Source organism: Lynx canadensis, chromosome A1, assembly GCF_007474595.2.
Source record: "Lynx canadensis isolate LIC74 chromosome A1, mLynCan4.pri.v2, whole genome shotgun sequence".
NCBI lineage: Eukaryota > Metazoa > Chordata > Mammalia > Carnivora > Felidae > Lynx > Lynx canadensis.
The window spans coordinates 95,024,153-95,043,778 of NC_044303.2; the positions used below are offsets into that span (position 1 = coordinate 95,024,153).

Sequence of the window (19,626 nt, forward strand, 5' to 3'; positions counted from 1 at the left end):
ACAAGAACAGTGGGGAGAGAAGAGAGAGTGCCATGGGGAAGAGCATGGGGGGGAGGGGGGAGACCCCAGGGGGCATGCCGAGTGGCTGGCCATGTCTCCGTGCTCGATTCCGTGCATGTTTTACACACATCTAATCAGGTCGAGCTCTCTGGGCCCTGCAGGGTATGTTCTCACCTGTCACCTGACTGGCCTCACCCCCCAGGTTGGAGGCACAGGGCTGACGGGAAGGGCTGTGGGATCCATCCTGTGGGCGAGATCCGGCTTGGTGAGCTGGGTTCCTGCTCTGATCAGTTTCCCCCCGATGGAAATGGGGACCGCAATGCCACCTCTCACGTGAAAACAAGGCACCTAGGCTGCCTGGCACACGATATGTATTCGAGAGAAGACAGGTCCTTCTTTGTGAGGTTAACAGAGAAGGTCTTTGGCATACATCCCACTCATGTGGAAGACTTTTGGAGCTGACCTTCTCGGCTTCTAACAACTCTTATCTCTGTACCTCTGACCTTCTTCCCAGGTCCAGTGCCCTCACACCCCTCATGCTGCCCTGGGAACCAGTGGGGTGAGCAGCCAGCCAGCCCACAAGAGCAGGGAAACCTGTGTTTGCGCCCAAGAGACATACATGAGTGGCTTTCAATGCTTTCCTGTCCAATAACTACGTACATGGGCAGTTCAGCACCCATGACCGGATGTAAACGCAAGGCATTGAGAGGCAGACCTCTCAGGGGACAAAGATCATTGACCCTGCATACAGCAATCAACTTAGACCTGCTCAGTGCTGGCTGAGGTGGAGGGCAGTGGAGAATGGGTGGTAGAAATGGACAGTATTTGCTATGGCCTTGAGATTAGCTGGAGCAGGGGGACTGGAGCTCATATCACTCGCTCTCTTGCATGAAGTCCTGGCAGAAGTCGCAGCTTTGGGTAAAGACTCAGTTGGACTTGGAGGGTCTGTGACAGATGTGAAGGGTGCAAGGGGCTTCCCTTGTGCCTCAGTTCAATTCTCCTCTCAGGGAGACACTCCCTACTTTACAGACTGTTGGAGGGACCGTTCTGGACTGGCTTCAAAGCAGCTCAGCCCAAGAACAATGTGACAGTGTCTGGCCCTGGGCGTTCTAGAAGCTGCTGTGTGGCATTCACCCTGGGATGGCCTGGAGATGCGGGGAAGTTCTTGCAAGAGGCCCCCACTGAGCAATGGGAGACAGGAGCCTGGAGGTAAATGCTCACCCGTTCCATTCCCTGAGTGGAAAAATCTGAGCTACAGCCCCTCAGGCTCTTCAGAAGGTCCCTGAGATTGGTCATCCATCACCCATAACTCATCCGTCACCCACAGGTCATGGGTGCTGAACTGCCCATCTACCAGAGGTCATCCATCGCCTTTCCCACTTTTCCTGTTTCACTCCTCAGGTCCTCTCTCTGGATCTCTGGGATCACATACCTTCAGGTAGACCTGTGTCTCAGGCACAGCTTTTAGGGGAACTCACATGAAGCCAGCCATGTATAAAGCTTAAAGAGGGAGAAGGGGCGGAACAATCTTTTCACAGAGTAGGAGTGTAAAACCACCGAGCGCACTGGGGTCCTATTTGGGGTGTGCAGTAATGTGTTGAAAGTAAACCCTCCAGCCACTTTATATCTTCTGTCACAACTTCGAGCCTCTCAGCTGTGGTCACAAACTCTACGGGTAGGGAGTTAATCTTGAATGGGCTTTTGCCAGATGAATTTGATGAAAAGAAAAAGGCATGGAAATGAGAGAATACACAAAGCAGTCACTATAATCATACATCATGGAATTAAGCAGAACAAGGAGGCAAGTGAGGATATGAGGAGATATATATATATGTATATATATATATATATATATCACATATGTTAATATCTCCTTATATATACAGTCCCATTATATATAAATAATCTTTGCATTTATACGGACATATATGTTATCTTTGCATATACAGTAAAACCTTGGATTGCGAGTAACTTGGTAACGTGTTCTGCAGGTGTTCCACAAGACGAGAGACACTTCTAATAAATTTTAACTTGATAAGCGAGCGACGTCTTGCAATAAGAGTAGTACGTGACACCAAATGTCACATGATCACAACTGAGCTAATGGTTCTTGAAATTCACTTTGATATATGAGTGCTTTGGATTACAAGCATGTCTCTGGAATGAATTATGCTTGCAAACCAAAGCTTCACTGTATTTTGTATCTTTATAAAGAAAGATACAAAGGTGGTAAAGTCATGGATTGAGGCCAGAGAGCACTGATACTGGGGTTTAGAACACAAGCATGAGAGTGTGGCTGGGGCGCCGGGGAGTAGAAATGAAAGATTGTTGGAGGTGAGGAGGTCATAGAATGCAGGGAGCAAGGTGTGGAATGGACCACTATTCTTCAAGGTTGTTAAGTCACCAAGAATGGTGTCAGGAATAAACATGGAGAGTCATTAATGAATGAAGGAGAGTAAGCTGGTAGATAACAGTGGCAGGTAGTAAAGTGTGCCCTGAATTTTGAAGGATGGGAGTTTTGAAGGAGGAGTGAAGAGAACTGAATTACAGGTACAATGGGACAGCTATCCCACCCTTGAGCCTTGATGAAGCCCAAATAACCTCCACTTGAGAGTCTGCGGATGAGTTTGCAGAGCATAGCCAACTTTCCATTAGGGCAAGATAGGAAGACATCTTACAACAAAAGACACAGGGCACAGATAGAGGCATTTGCTGCTGATGACAGATCCTGTGTGTCGGGATGAATAGTACATAAAAGTTGGGAACGTGGACAAGGAGTAAGAAACAGAGACAACACTTGCCTTGTAGGATTATTGTCAATTGGAGAGATAAGTTTATATAAGTGGCCAGTAGCCTTCTGGTGAAGGTGATGAGGATGATGGTGATGATGGTGATGATGGTGGTCATGGTGATGATGGTGATGATGGTGGTCATGGTGGTCATGGTGATGGTGGTGGTCGTGGTGGTCATGGTGATGATGGTGATGATAGTGGTCATGGTGATGATGGTGATGATGGTGGTGATGGTGGTGATGATGGTGATGATGGTGGTGATGATGGTGATGATGGTGATGATGGTGGCGATGGTGATGATGGTGGTCATGGTGATGGTGGTGATGATAGTGGTGATGATGGTGATGATGGTGGTGATGATGGTGATGATGGTGGTCATGGTGATGATGGTGGTCATGGTGGTCATGGTGATGATGGTGGTCATGGTGGTCATGGTGATGATGGTGATGATAGTGGTCATGGTGATGATGATGATGATGGTGGTGGTGATGGTGATGATGGTGGCGATGATGGTGATGATGGTGGTCATGGTGATGGTGGTGATGATGGTGGTGATGATGGTGATCATGGTGATCATGGTGGTCATGGTGATGGTGATGATGGTGGTGATGATGATGATCATGGCGATCATGGTGATCATGGTGGTGATCATGGTGATCATGGTGATGACATTAATGGTGGTGATGGTGATGATAATGATCTCAAGAAGAGCAAGAGCTAAAGATGAATTATAGGTAGAGTCAGGAGAAGCACAGTCTAGGAATCAAGTGTCCTTGAGTCTCATCCTGGCTCTGCTATCTACTAGCTGTATGGCCTGGAACAAATCAATCACCTTTCCTCTCTGGACCGTGGTTGCTTCATCTATAAAATGACAGGGTTGGATAACATCAGTGGCTGTCAACTCGGAAGTGGCAGAGTGGTCATACATACAATAGAGGTGATAATTCCCTGAAATACTTTTTCAAAATGTATATTTGCTTCCCCCAAGTTCCCCTAACCCCTACCCCACCATCCCAAGAGGTCAAATGTTATTCTCTGGGGTTAAGGACCCTGAACATGCATTTTTAAAAAGTCCTCCAGGTGATTTAATAAATGCTCCCCTCACCCCCAGCCCTGTTTTCTTTCTTTAGGGAATTGCTGTGCCAAGAAGCTGGTCTTTCCTTTCTCACATGTCATTGCCCAGAAAGTGATAGTGGGAAAGATGTGGTTTGTCAGGCAGAGCTGGGCCAGAGCATTTATCAAAAGGACCAGATGCCCTGAGCTCTGCCCTTGGTGGGCAGATGGCCAGAGAGTAGGCAGGGTTATTTTTATAGCTTTGTTCTTTGGGCATTTCCCCATTGAAATGCATAAGAATGAGAACTGAATCAGCACAGGTCAGTTTTGTTGCTATTGTTTTTGGGTTTTTGTCGATTATCAGACCACACCGTGCTGTAGGCCAGCCTAGGCGTTGACTAACTTTGAGCAGGGCGGCCCCTCGGCCAGTCATCAGGGGGAAACCTAGGAAGTCCATACACAGTGGTGGTAGTGAACCCAGCACACCACACACAGGCCTATGTCAAGCCCCCTTGTATCCCCAATACCTAGAAATACACTCAGCACATAGTAGGGATGCAACAAATACCTGTCAAACTGAAATATAAGGGAAGGCAGCAATAGATCAAAAGGATAGCAGTTTGGGGGCACCTGGGTGGCTCAGCCAGTTAAGTGTCTGATTACAGCTCAGGTCGTGATCTCACAGTTTATGGGTTCGAGGCCCATGTCAGGCTCTGTGCTGACAGCTCAGAGCCTGGAGCCTGCTTCGGATTCTGTGTCTCCCTCTCTCTTTGCCTCTAACCCGCTTGCATTCTGTCTCTGTCTCTCTCAAAAACAAACATTAAAAAAATTTTTTTTAAATAAATAAACATTAAATTTTTTTTTTTTTTTAAAGGATAGCAGTTTAGGGGAATGCATTCATTTTCAACTGCAGGAGAAAGAATAACTCCAGAGAACTACAACGTTATGCTGAGCCAAATTAGCAGTGAAATTGAAGAGCAGGATAAAATGACTGACATGCAAGGGTTCAGCCCCCACAGATCCTCTCTGAGAAGATACACTGGAGTGTTTCTAGCAAGAAGAAAAGCGACCCTAAGAAAGTGATCAAGTCACAGGAAGGTGGTAAGCCAATAAACCTATAAGCTTAATTGTTAAATCTTAAAAGATTTTGATAGTGTGATGTGAAAAATAATGAATAGAACTAAACAAAAACTAAAATCCCAAATGATTTCAATGTGGTGGGTTTGGGACACAGAAGAAATTGAAAGCAGGCTAATATTGGAATTACATCAAATCAATAGATAACTTTTCAGGGTAAGTATAGAGATAGTGACAAATACCTGAGATACATAGAAAGATATATGCTTAAGTGTGTTTTAAAGTGTAAGGATAATCACCAGAAAAAATAGAAATAGGGTATATAATGTCTAAACTATTGGAGGAAAAAAAATTCAAAGAATTCAAAATCCATTGAAACAGATGGTTTAAAAAAGGAAAACTAACAAAGATATTTTTAAAGTGGATACATGGTAAACATTATAATAAGGCTGGGGGCACCTGGGTGGCTCAGTCGGTTAAGCATCCAACTTCAGCTCAGGTCATGATCTCGTAGTTCGTGGGGTCAAGCCCTGCGTTGGGCTGTGCTGACAGCTCAGAGACTGGATCTTGTTTCGGATTCTGTGTCTCCCTCTCTCTCTGCCCCTCCCCCATTCACACTCTGTCTCTCTCAAAAATGAATAAACATTAAAAAAATTTTTTAAACATTAAATAAGGCTTTAGAAATATATCCAGTCATATTAGTTATCACAATGTATGTAAATGGGCTAAATTTCTCCTATTAAAAGACAGAGACTCACTAACTGGGGAAAATAAAATCCACTGTGGGCCATGATGTGAAAAAGTTGGAAAGCTTAGTTCTGGAGTATATACCCAGGAGTAAAATTTCTGAGTCAAAGAGTATATATTACTAGATATTGCCTCATTGCTCTCCAAATTAATTATATTAATTTATTTTTGGAGTAGCATTAGAGTTCCCATTGCCAAATATTGATATTGTTAGACTTTAAAATTTTTGCCACTATATCAGGTACATGTTATCTCATTGTTACTGTATTTTGTGTGTTACCTTACTTACTAATGAGGTTGGGAATCTTTACATGTGTCTTTTTTTGGCAATTCCAATTGATTATTGTGAATGGCTTGTTCCTATCATCTGTCCACACATTTATACATTTTGCCTTGTTCTTATTGATTTGTAGAATTTCTTTATAAATTTGCAACCTTTTATCAGCCATATGCATTGCAATATCTTGTCCTTGTCTTTGATTTGTCTTTTCAATTTATTTATGGTATTTTTGAACTATACAAGTTAAAAAATTTTTTAAGTTTTATTTATTTAAGTAATCTCTGTAGTCTACATGGGGCTCAAACTCATGACCCCAGGATCAAGAGTCACATTCTCCTCTGACTGAGCCAGCCAGGTGCCCCTGAACTATACAAGTTTAAATTTTAATGCAATAAAATTTTATGAACTATACTTACTGTGACTTGTTTAAGAAATTATTTTGTATTCTAAAGTCATAACCACATTCTCCTCGACCCAAATACTACTTCCTTAGGAAAGTCTTCTCCAGTCCCTCAAAATAGATGATGTTTCATTATATGCTCTTATGATACTGTTTTCTTTCATTGCACTTATCCCAGCTTAATTATACATTTATATATGCAATTGACAAAAAGTCTGACTCCTCCATTGCAAGGTAAGCCCCAGGAGGTCTCAGACCATGTCTTATATTCTCTCTTTCATTGTAATATCTCCAGGGCTTACCATAGTTTCTGTCATATAATAGGTAACATTTATTAAGTCCTTATTATATGCAAGCATTATTCTAGGACTTCACATGTACTTATTTAATAGGTATGACAGATACATAGACAGATACTATACTGTCCACATCTTAAAGATATAGAAACTGGGGCACAGAGAGGCTACGTGACACATTCACTGTCACACAACTAGTCGATACCAGAGTCAGAATTCATGCCCAAGAGTTCTAGCTCCACACCCTTTCCTCTCAACTGTTAATGTATGTTCCTCAAAGGGTAGGAACTCAGCAAATGTTTACCGGATGAAATGAGTGGAAAAAGCCACAATTTTAGCATAGTTCTCTCAGAAATAGAAATATCATTTAAAAAAAAAAAGAAAACTGGTATATTTGAATAAGACACTACAAGCTGTATAGGTTATTTTTAACAGAATAACATATATTCTTTCAAATACTTATGGAGCAGTAACAAAAATGCACTATCTACTATGATTCAAAGGAAATCTCAGCAAATATTAAGTAGTTGAATGTATTTAAATAAATTTACTAGCCAAATGCAATAATAGTATAAATTAACTACAAAAGGAGGGGGGAAGGGAAACACTTTATGTTGTTGTTGGTGTTCTTCTAAGTATAATTTATATAGTTAAAGTATTCAGTTGTGGAGCTCACAGAATTTTGATGTCCACCCCTCAGTAATCATCCAGCTGAAGATCTAGAACATTTCCATCACCCCAAAAAGATTCCTCCTGCCCCTTTCTGGTCATGCCCCCACCCAGAGACAATCACCGTTCTTGAACTTTATGTAAATGGTTCACATAGCAGGTACTCTTTTGTATCTGGCTTCTTCCACTCAGCATGTTTTTGAGATGCATCCCTGTTGTTTGTGGTACATACGAACTGTTCATCCCTTATTTACTTACTCATTTTTTAAGTAGTATGTCTCTGTGCAGATATATTACTGTGTGGTAATCCAGACTTCAGTGTGGGGTTATTGCACCTGCATAAAGCTAATAGAAACATTTAAAAAAAATTTTTTTTAATGTTTATTTATTTTTGAGAAAGAGACAGATCGCAAGTGGGGGAGGGGCAGAGAGAAGGAGACACAGAATCCGAAGCGGACTCCAGGCTCTGGGCTGTCAGCAAAGAGCCCAATGCGGGGCTTGAACTCACAACCCATGAGACCGTGACCTGAGCCACAGATGCTCAACCGACTGAGCCACACAGGCGCCCCGAAACATTTTTGTACAAGGACTTTTCTGAATATGTGCCTTCATTTATTTATTTGGGGCATGTACCTAGTAACAGAATCTCGGTCTTATCGGGTTGAGGTAAATTTCATTTTATTAGAAACTGCCACCAAACTACCACTCTTTTCCAAAGCGGTTGTGCCATTTTATACTTTTGTCAGCCACATACGAGAGTTTTTGCTCCTCTTTCTCACCAATATTTGATATTTTAACATAATTTATTTATTTATTTATTTATTCATTCATTCATTTATTCATTTATTCATTCATTCAATGTTTATTTTTTGAGAGAGAGAGAGACAGAGCATGAGCAGGGGAGAGGCAGAGAGAGAGGGAGACAGAGAATCCCAAGCAGGCTCCGCACTGCCATCACAGAGCCAAAAGTGGGACTCAATCCCATGAACCCGTGAGATCATGACCTAAGCTTAAGTTGGACACTCACCCGACTGAGCCACCCAGGAGCCCTTGATATTTTCACATCTTTAAAATGGCAACCGTTTGGTGGATGGCAAGTGGTATCTCATTGTAGTTTGAATTTGCATTTCCTTGAAGACTGCTAATGTTGACTACCTTTTCACATGTTTTTTTAGCCATTCATATATCTTCTTGACGAGTTGCCTGTTCCAATGTTTATTTATTCATTTTGTAATGAGCTGTCTTTTCTGTATTGATGTGTAGGAGTTCTTTATATAGTCTAGATACAATTACCGGGACATTTTAACACAGACTTTTAAATAACTCCTAGATTGAAGAGAAAATCTTACTGAAATTACAAACAAGTTAGGAATAAACAAGAATGTGAGCACAGCATTAAAGAAAAAATTTGTGGGATGCATGCAAAATAATAGGCAGAGAACATTTTATAGTTTGAAATAGTCTAATTAGATAATGAGGAGGTTTTTTTGGTTTTTGTTTTTTTTACTAAACTTATGAATCAAGAAGCTAGATAACAAATTGTAAGGTAATCCCCCCAAAAGTAGGAGAGAATAAACATGAGAAAATGCAGCAGTTAATGGAGTAAATGCAAAAAAAGAAAAATGATCAAGGCTTTGATCGAGGCCAATTATTAATAAGGAGAAAATTGATGAAACATCAGAAATAAGAAAGGGTGTATATTCTGTTAGGAGATTTAAAACATAAAAACATACCATGCTCAACTTTTTAAAATAAATGTGCAAATGTGGATTTTAAAATGGTGATTTCCTGGCAAATATAAATTCTAAAATTGACTAAAGAGGTATAGTTATAGAAACATTTAAAAGTTAGGCAAAGTTAACCATAAAGCTCAGATCACTAAGAAACAGATAATTTGGGGGGTCTAGTACTTCTTTCTGAACCTAGAATAAACTTGGAAGCTTCTCATCTATGAGGCTTGTGTAACCATATAACAAGACTAAACAAAGATATCGAGGGGAAAGAAAATATAGATCAATCAAATTTATGAACAAGGACACCAAAATCCTAAATAAACAGTAGTAAATTAAATCCATCTGTGTCCTAAAAGAATAATACGTCTTAACAAAGCAGGGCTTATCCCTGGAATGCCAGGATATTTCAACATGAAGAAATCTATTAATGTAATTCATTTGATCAAGAATTACGAGAAAAATCATAACGTCATCTCAGTAGATTCAGAAAAACTGTTTTAATGAGCTCAACAAAGACCCATTTGTGATGTAAAAAAGAAAAACACTTAACAAAACAGAATTAAGGGGCGCCTGGGTGGCGCAGTCGGTTAAGCGTCCGACTTCAGCCAGGTCACGATCTCGCGGTCCGTGAGTTCGAGCCCCGCGTCGGGCTCTGGGCTGATGGCTCAGAGCCTGGAGCCTGTTTCCGATTCTGTGTCTCCCTCTCTCTCTGCCCCTCCCCCGTTCATGCTCTGTCTCTCTCTGTCCCAAAAATAAATAAACGTTGAAAAAAAAACAAAACAGAATTAAAATAAAACAGCCTCATTTTCATAAAGGAAAGAAACCCCTCTACAAACCTCATCTTCAGCAGTGAGTCACCTGTTTGAAATCAGAAACAAAGACGAACACTGTTATTATTCAACATCCGAGCTAATGGAATAAAACGGTATAAAATAACAAAACGTATTAGTATTGAAAAAGGAGAGACAAAACTGTTTTTACTTGCAGACTGTATAATTGTCTATTTGGAAAATCCTTCTCAATCAACCGCAAAATGATCTGAACTAGTAAGAGAATTTTAGTAAGTTGGCCAGATACTACACCCCATTCATAAGCAATTGCAATATTGGGAATGCTAAACTAAAAAATGTGTAAGGACTAAACGGGTGGGGGGCGGGGAACCGGAAACATTTCTCATAGATTGCAAGAACCTTAGGAAGTTTTGGGAATTATTTGGGGACCAATCTGGGTGAAACGTGTCCACATTGTAACACTTGACTGATGACTACCCATGACCATGACCATGGGTTTACTTTCTCTCATGGAGATTTCCTGAAATTTAAATCCCCGATTCCATGCACCTGTCAAACAAAATGAGATCTTATTTTAGCCCCTTACCCTGATGACCCCAAGCTGTGGGTTTATTTGTCTGCTGTTCAATTTGGTGTGTAGGTTTTGCAGAACGGAAAGCTAATGCTCAGAATGACCTCTGGCCATTGACTGACTTGCTCGGTTGGAGCAAGTCATACAATCGTTGTGGCTTCTAGAAAGAAAGAAAGTGGGTTGGAGGGGTGAAGGCTGGTGTTGGGGCAGCAGGCAAAGACCGGAATTTGGTAACAACAGTGATCATGGAATTAATGTTATCAAAGAAGACAGGAAGGGGGGGTTGAGAGGAATATCTGGGTATGCTGGGATATTTTCTGTCTTTTGAGTCAGGCTGGTATCAACAATGGCAGCTTTCAAGCTCTCGTGGGTTTATAGGCATGGACCACATATTTGAAACTGGCTTGCACACTCATCACAGCGTAATCCTCATGTCCCACCTGGGGTCCACAAGACATCAGGATGCACCTTGAGGGTCAGTTTTCACAAGGGCTTTAGAGCTTGAGGGAGAAACGGTGAAAATGACTTAGATGTTTAAGGTTCTTGGAACACTGATAATCAAGTAGCCTAAGTAAAGACAGGAGACGAATACCCGCCCCAAACTTTGGGAAATACAGGTGACAGGATAGAAAGGTTTCCCAAGGAGTTTGCAGCTTTTCTTGAGGCAAGGGGCAGTCATATAAACCTATACCTTCTGAGGGCTGGGGTGCCCTGAAAAAAAATGAGGGCAAACTAAAACAATTGACCAACTTCGCTCCTGATTCCAAAGAGAAATGATCAAACACATGGTCACAGGGTCGTTTCTCCGTGCTTGTTTCGTCATCCTTTGGTTTGTCCAGAGAATGTAGTACCTATCAGGTTCCAGTCCCGGGAACACAGTGTAGGCTGCTGATTCTAGAAATAAGGTCCCATCAGGAATAGTTACGGCTGCATCAGGGACCTGCCTCTTTTCTCAACCACCTTTGTCTGCATGGATAATGGAGACTGTGTGGCTAGGTGATTTCCAGCTGCAGACGTGAGTCTAGGACAGCACTGGCTGATCATTGCCCCTCTCTCAACTCTACTACCCTGGAGAGCAAAGCAGACAGCCTACTCCAGGCCCATTTTGACATTTGGCAGATAACAGAGGCAGTAGCAGGAGCGAGGGAGGTAGTTTTCTGGTTTTAGGATAAGAGCAACGGAATGTCCTATTTGGCCAAACTTGAGAGAAGCTGGCCAGTTCTGGAGCAGGTGGGCTGTTCATTTTTCTCCTTTACAAGGAACTGAGGTTTTGTGTTCCCTTCTGCAAATACCACCTCCCCACACCTGGTCAGGTGTAGCCAACAGTCCTGCCTGACACCCAGGCAACGTTCTTTTGGGACAAAGGCAAGCCAGGCGTGATCTCTGCTCCACGTCAGGTTTTGCGTCTGATCTCAAGTTCAAGATCTCAAGTCTCATCTCTGCTTAGCTCTGCCTTCAGTCAAGTTAGGATAATGACATGCATTGTCTTTCCTTGAAGGTACCTTGCATCCTATGGGGACAGAGACTGAATACTTCAGTTTCAAAACAGGACGAGGTTCATGTGACAGAAGGAAGCGCCCATGAATCAGCTGTCCAGACTCCTTTTAGGTGAACCGGAACCCCCACAGCCACAGTCTCTCAAGTGGAGATTTTAAAGCAGTACCGTCCAAGCGCTCAGACAGGTATTTTAAGGCCACAATTTAAAATTATAATCTTATTAAAAAACCAACAGGTTTGGCTGTAATGAGATTTTTTTTTTTTTTTTTTTTTTTTGCATTCGACCCTCAATGTTCCTGCTTCACCTTCTCCTTGGAATATAAATTGTCAGACTGTTCATGGGTTTTGACATAAGGTTCATTTGGCTCCAGCCACTCTGAAAAAAGGGAGATTGTTTTTGTGTTTGGTTGTTTTTTTTTTTTTTAATTTTGTTTCTTTTGCTTTTAAATTCTACATTCTCTAGGACACGTACTTGAGTGGCATTCAGTATACATATTTGCAAGACTTAAAAATGAAATATCCCCTAATGCAAAGGAAGGCCACAAGCTGACATTCCCTGAGTTTGCCAAATTTTGTTCCAGAGGTTGGTGACCTTCTGTTTCAAAACAGGAAAGAAGTGAAATCGTGGGGAGTCACCTACACACAGGCTTTGCCAGATAATTATTCAGCTGACAGTTCAGGGAGCTTAACAAACTCTGCTCTGTGCTCTCTGAAGACTGAATTCGTTATGCCTTAAACAAGAAAAAAAAATTCCCATTGGGATTTTCAGATCTTAGTGCTTTCTTTAAATATGTGGTTTACCTGTTTAAGGACTTGGCAAAGAAAATAAAAAACGCCTTTCTTAACAGTTACATCTCAGGCTTTAATTATTCCTATTTTTGATCTTGTAGCTGTAGCTCTAGAATTAAATAGTCCTCCTTTAATGTGGGTAGGTGCTTAAAAAAAAGCCTTTCAACTTGTAGTCTTAAAAAAAATTTTTTTTTTCTTGCATGAACAGCTTGGGTGGGGAGAGAATTAAAGTGCCAGCTATGGCCTTTTTGTTTTACTGGGAAGCTGATGGGCAATGATTTGGAAATGCCCAGGGTATACGTTGTACCACCCGGATGGGGGGCTGGGGTGTGAGCAGGGTGCAGAGTCTGGTTCAAAGTGGAGGTAGCTCCCTCCCCGCCCCCACCCCACCCTCCTCCCCCTGTGTCTTTGGCCAGCACTTTCTGGGAAGATGACTTTGTCCCTGAGCTGCTATCAGGGCCGTGAGGATTGGGGTCTGGGTAGGGAGAGGATGTGGGGTAGGGTTTGGGAACATTATTTCCACTTTTACCCAAGTGGCCAAAAAAGACAGGTTTACCTGTGAGAATTCTTCATTAATTCTACTCCTCTTGTTGTTGAAGATTTTATTGTTTAATTTTTTTTAAGGTTTATTTATTTTTGAGAGAGAGAGACAGAGTGTAAGCCAGGGAGGGGCAGATAGAGGGAGACACAGAATCTGAAGCAGGCTCCAGGTTCTGAGCCGTCAGTACAGAGCCTGACGCAGGGCTCGAACTCACGGACCACGAGATCATGACCTGAGCTGGAGTCAGACGCTTAAACAACTGAGCCACCCAGGTGCCCCTTGTTGTTGAAGACATTAAAAAGATGGCTCTTCAGGATAAATATTCAGAAGAACCAAACCATCCCGCATTTAGGGAGAGCGAGAACAGGTATAAGTGCCTTTTTCTTCCCCATCTCGCACCATGGTGTGGGGTTAAGCATGACAGTGGTGAGGTTGACGTGTTTGGGTAGTTTGAGTTTTTTAAAAAAAATTATCTATGTCTTTTTGTAAAATATAGATCTCTATGTCTCTCTGTGTAACTGGGGAGGGTGGATCTACAGAAATAAACAGAAAGTTCCGGAAGAAGAGGAACCATCCCAAGAACAGGAAGGACTGAGCTGCCCTAAGATCATGATAAACAAAGAAGAGTCCAACTGTGTTTTGCAACACAATGGATTCACTCAGCGTCCTGGTGGAGAGCTGACTGGACAGTCTCTGCTCCCTTCCTCCTGTGAGATGATACCTCCTCACGACGCCGCTAATTACGAGATGTCACTGAGGCATAAGAACACAAAACAAGAAGCCAGCAGTAATACAGTGTTTAGACTCTGACAACCACTTTACCTGCATAAACTCACTCAGTCCTCAGGACAGCTGTATAAAAGGAGGAGCTATTATTACCTTTTTTTTTTTTTTTTAACAGGTGCAGAACAGGAGACACAGAGAGATTGGGTAACTTGGCTAATGTCGCATATGTAGGAAGCAGCATTGAAATTCAGGTAGTGTGAGACCAGGGTCCTTGCTATGAATGACTGAATGTTGAATAGTAAAAAATGAAACAAAGAAACAGTGAAGGCCAGGTTGGAAATGCTGTGACCAAGACTTGATGGGACATCAGATGGGGGAGCAGGGCAGAGTTCCACTGGAGGACTCAGAGATCCTTAGGAGAAGGACAGGAGGAGGAGGAGGCTTTTCTGTGTATCTTATCAGAGCCACAATCCGGAGTCATGACGTCCCTACCACATTCCAGCTGGATGTGGACTCTGTCTAGGGGCTGGCGATCTTTAGTAGGAATCAGGTGCTGAAGGTCCCCGTTCTGTTGCCTCCAGCCTGCTCCCCCCTCCCCCCCCAGGTGCGGGGGAGGGTGACTACCTGTGGGAGATGGGGAAGTGCTCCCCCTGCCGGTGGCAGATTTGCAGGCTCAGGGCTGTACTGGCACAGTCCAAGTAGGTAGACTTGCCGCAAGTTGGGAGTCCAGTCCGGCGGGCGGATGAGCCAGCTGCCTGCTTTTGGTTGCCAGTTGATGGAGAGATACCAAATGGTTAATGCAGTTGCCTACCAGCCATCAACGGGTCTGGGAGAGAAGCCGAGTAGACTCGGCACCAACAAATACTGAGCTGTAGAACGCTGTCTCCACCATGACCCTAGGAAGGGATCATTGCCAGGCTTTTACCTTCTCCTCCTCGTAAGGAAGGAAGTGTGGTCTTGGAGAAGTCCGACTTGTCCACAGCTGGCAAATGGCAGAGGCAGAATGAGTGAACCCCTGACCGCACCCTTGATCCCCTTGGTTCAGCCTCGGGTGCCACACTAAGACTCTGGGTATTATTCCTCTTTTTATGAAATGATGCAACTTCTTCCTTTCTAATTGAGACTGGGTGCGTTTGAATGCCCAAACCTCAACTAAAAGTTATGGAACTCTAATGAACATAGGTGCAACTGAAATTATCGAGGCTGGAAGGAGGGTGACAAAAATGACTAATTTCTCACCTTTATCTACGGAAAGCAGAGGTGGCGCTTCTGGACTGAGTGAAGTCACAGGTGCAAAAATCAGAGCTGTCGGCTCAGACCCAATGAACCACTTCGTGCTCACCACAAATCGGAAGGTTCATCAGCCCCTGTTCCTTCTCCTAGATGAGACATGGAGGTCATATCAAATTTAACTCCTGTGATCCCCTGTCTTCAGGAGACTTTGGGCGAACACAGAAGGGTTTGGGGGATCCTTGGGACACAACAAAACATGAACTACATGCTACTAAACACCTCCTACACACCAAGTACTTGGCATAAACTCTCTCACTGAATTGGTGCACCAACCTTATGAAGTGCAGACTGTTTTTAAGCCCATTTTACAGATGAGGAGATTAAAGCCTTAGTAGATGAAGTCACTTGTCCCAACTTTGTGGCCCCAGAGCCCAAGGCAGTAACCATTAGGAATATTCTCTCTCCCAGTCTGATTACAGTAGATAGATCACACACACCTGTTGCAGTGGGTTGATTTTTGGGGTCTGAGAGGAAACCCGGTTCTACCCTATTTTACAGGCCCCTGACCCCTTGGCCAGTGAGGCTGTGGGAGTCCTGAAGAGGGAGGTCACCCAGCTCTAAGAGGAAGGAAGCATCTCATCCTTTTCCCACACAAAACCTCCCATTGCCTCACCTCCAAATGGATTTGGAAGAACTTCTGGATTTGACCTGGGATGAAGGGTCTGAGAGACACTAAAAGGGGTCTTCACGGCTACATAATCTCAGTTCTGGTCAGGGAGTTCCCAGTGTGGGAGGAATATATCTTTAAATGCCAAATCTGAGTGATGGACTAGAACCTTCAAGATCTTTCTATATCAAGAAAAGGAGTTTGTGAACTACAACTAGGACTACATATGGAGGATGATTATCCCAGGTGGAGTTTCCCTCAGAGGGCAAAACTGTAATACAGAGCTTGGGATTTTCTCAAAGGTATCTTCCTCCATCACTTGCCTTGAGTTGAGGGCTCAAAATAAGACAGGTAGCCTCTAAATTTACTCTCCACATGATGGAGCAGGTTTTGGAAGTGAGGTCATCTCTGAAGATAGGCCATTTTAGACATTAATACAGTCTCTCCATTTTGCAGCCAAGGAAAATGGGACCAAGCTTTCTCAAAGTCGTTCCCTGACTGGCAAGGCTGAGGCTGGAACCCATGTCTCTTGACCAAACGAGTCCAAATCCCAAGACCTGTTTCTGTCCAATGGCTCACTGATGCCTTTGAGTACTTGAGGCTTTTGTCTAGCTTGGCATGTGGACAAATCCTCCCTCAAGATCCCTCTTCTCCAGAAGAAAATGTGATATTCAGGCTGGTATAATCTTAAACACTTATGTTTAGGATCTCATAGGTGGACATTTAAACATCCAATTCCCTGCTTCCATGAGAACAAAATAGAAACTTGTTGCAAATCTGCCCAAAATATTTGTGATCACACCCATGCCTTTGTCAGTAGAGGTTGATAAGCAAGCCAAACATTTTCACACGAGTCAAGATCCTGCAACATCTCAAGGTCCTGGTCCTAGAGATCTCTAATGTGTAGCTGCTGAGACATAACCTAGTCTGACATTTTTTATTTGTATTTTTTTTTTAATTTTTTTTTTTCAACGTTTATTTATTTTGGGGACAGAGAGAGACAGAGCATGAACGGGGGAGGGGCAGAGAGAGAGGGAGACACAGAATCGGAAACAGGCTCCAGGCTCTGAGCCATCAGCCCAGAGCCCGACGCGGGGCTCGAACTCACGGACCGCGAGATCGTGACCTGGCTGAAGTCGGACGCTTAACCGACTGTGCCACCCAGGCGCCCCTTTTTATTTGTATTTTTATTGTTTTTGGTTTATGTTTATAAAAGTAACAGTTAAATGTCTGGTTAATTGAGAAGTTATGGTTAGCTGACTTCTGGTTAGCTGAGGTTTTTAAATATTATATAACCTGCTCTACCTGGGTCCTCCCAGCCTCCTCAAACAGGCTGTAATGAATATGTAATGGCATAGAAGCTTCTCGACACTTGTTAAAATACTGTGCATTCTTCCTCTCCTAGAGCGTGTTCATTATAGATACAACAGGAAAAAAGATAAAACGCCTGAGTGACTGACACCCAGTTTGGAATGTGAATCTCTCATCTTGGGTCAGTGTCCACAAGGCTCAAGGAACCAGGCAGAATAGGGCTTTGACCTCTTAGGCCACATGTGCTGGGGTGCCAATGTTGCTGGTCTTTCCCAGAGGGGGGACATGAAAGCTGCCTGCCGTGACTTCAGTTTTTTCACGTCTCCAAAGGGACAGCCCTCCTAGCAGGAGAGATCAGACTCCCCTCTCTCTCCCTCTGAGGCAGTCAGGTTACTCAATAATCTGTATAAATTACAGATTATAATATACAATATAATATATAATAATCTGTATAAATTACAGCCAATGCCTTTGGCTGCCTGATCACCTTCCCTGGATCTGGTGATCGCCTTGTAGATCAGAATTCTTTTTCCTCCTTCCTTTAATCAAATAGAACAGCAACAATTAAATGTGTTCTTTTTAAAAAAAATTTTTGAGAAAGAGAGGAGAGAGTGAGAGCAGGGGAGGGGGAGACAGAGGGGGAGACAGAGAATCCCAAGTCGGCCCTGTGTAGTCAGCACACAGAGCCCGAAACGGGGCTGGGCTCGAACTCACAAAACTGTGAGATTATGATGTGAGCCAAAATTAAGAATCGGACGCTTAACCAACTGAGCCCCCAGGCGCCCCTTAAATGTGTACTTAATATAATCACCCTTTCTTTTTTGGACCCTGGGAAATCTAGTCTCCCCAGGGTGTCTGTTGTTCTGTTTTCCAGGTTTATCTTCAAGGAAGGGATAGAGACTTCTTGAAGCTAGCCAAAGTGAAGGGGAATTAATGTTAAGGTATATGTGCAACAATTAGGAAGTCCGAAACCTAGGACAGAAAACCGAGGTACAGAAGGGTCATCTGGAAATGGAACAGAAGGATTCAAGGGGGCTTCTGTGGGGTCCTCCTCAAATACTGCACCATCAGGACAAAATACCTACCTGCTGTGTCTCTTTCTTGCTCACTCACAACCATCAGTGGCTCCTTGTGTTTGCCCACTGCCCCAACTCACCCTTACCTTTGGCTTCTTTCGTTCTAAATTTACTTCATGACTCTTCAGAAACAATTTCTCCTCCCAATGGGAAATTCTCTTATTCATGGCTCAGCTTCAAGGGAGAAAGAGAGAGAGAGAGACAGAGACAGAGAGAATGTAATAGGTTCAATGTTTCCTCCTCCACTTACATAGTTATTTTCTTAGAAACCATATGGCTCCTAAGTCATTGGAAAGGTGTCCATTGGTTCTTTTTATGGGTTAGGCCCCAGCCCTTGACCCGATGAGCCGCGTGGGAGGGATCTAGATGGAGAAGCAGCAAGGGCTTTACATGGGTCAGTTTCCCTCTGAACAGAGTATCCATCAGGATGACCAGCATTTGAGAGTCTTTTTAGAGGAACCATAATCTATCCATAAATGGTCGCTTCCATGGAAGACTTGGTTCCACCGGAGACTGGAAAAAAAATGGGAGAAAGTGAGATGTGTATCTGTGGCTCACAGTCCAACGCACATTTTTCAATTGGAGGACAGAGCTGTGGGCGACCTGGCTATTTCCGAGTGGAATGGAAGAGACACACCCACAGCCACCACGCCTACCCTATGCCCGAAGCTTCATGTCCCACTCCGGAATCAAGACCGTGCCTTTGTCACCGGTATGCGCATGCGCACACCGTCACGAGGGGGCAGGACAATATGAGGGCTTTGGGAAGGTGCGAGGATGCCCCACAGTCACGATGGGTGTGCTCCTGTTGCCCCTCTCTTGTTGGCCTGAGCCGAGCAGCTGGCAACAGCTCTCGCCCTTTCAGACAGAAATGCCTACAGAGATGCTATTGTTTCCCTTAGGTGACAAATGCCACAGGCCTGCGCCGGCCAAGCCATCCTGGAGCCCAGCTGCTTCCGCACTGCCACCACATGAGAAGGGTGCTTTGTTTTAATTGTCACATTTGTTGTTTGAAAGGATGCTCTTCAACCACGGAATTCTCGGGTGACCTTTCCGTAGGAATCACATGCAAATGTCCCAGTGGAAGGTCGCGATTGGTCTTCAAAGGTCATCTCCATTCGTCTAGACGGTTGTCTTCACAAAAGAAGGAAGTTCAGGTAAGGAGCCCAGAACCAGAGAGCACCAGAGGAGAAAGGTCATCTGGTCTACCCTGTTCTGTCGGCTGGGCCCCACCTACAGGTGGCACATCCGTTTGCTTTTGGCCTCCCACGGTTCACCGTAGCCTAGAATAGCCCTGCTGGCTTAGACGCCATCCCAAAGCTTCCCCAAACAGGTGCTCTTTGAACAGACATTATGCATCCTCCAATTGCCCGGATA

At 43.6% G+C, this 19,626-nt stretch overlaps 1 long non-coding RNA gene across 1 annotated transcript; it reads left to right on the top strand.

The window, feature by feature from the left end:
- Positions 1-4,734: 4,734 nt before the first annotated feature.
- LOC115514781 lies at positions 4,735-19,401 on the top strand. Its single transcript, XR_003969086.1, has 3 exons — positions 4,735-4,946; positions 11,908-12,091; positions 19,267-19,401. It is a non-coding gene; the product is annotated as an uncharacterized LOC115514781 (long non-coding RNA).
- The last annotated feature ends 225 nt before the right edge of the window (positions 19,402-19,626 follow it).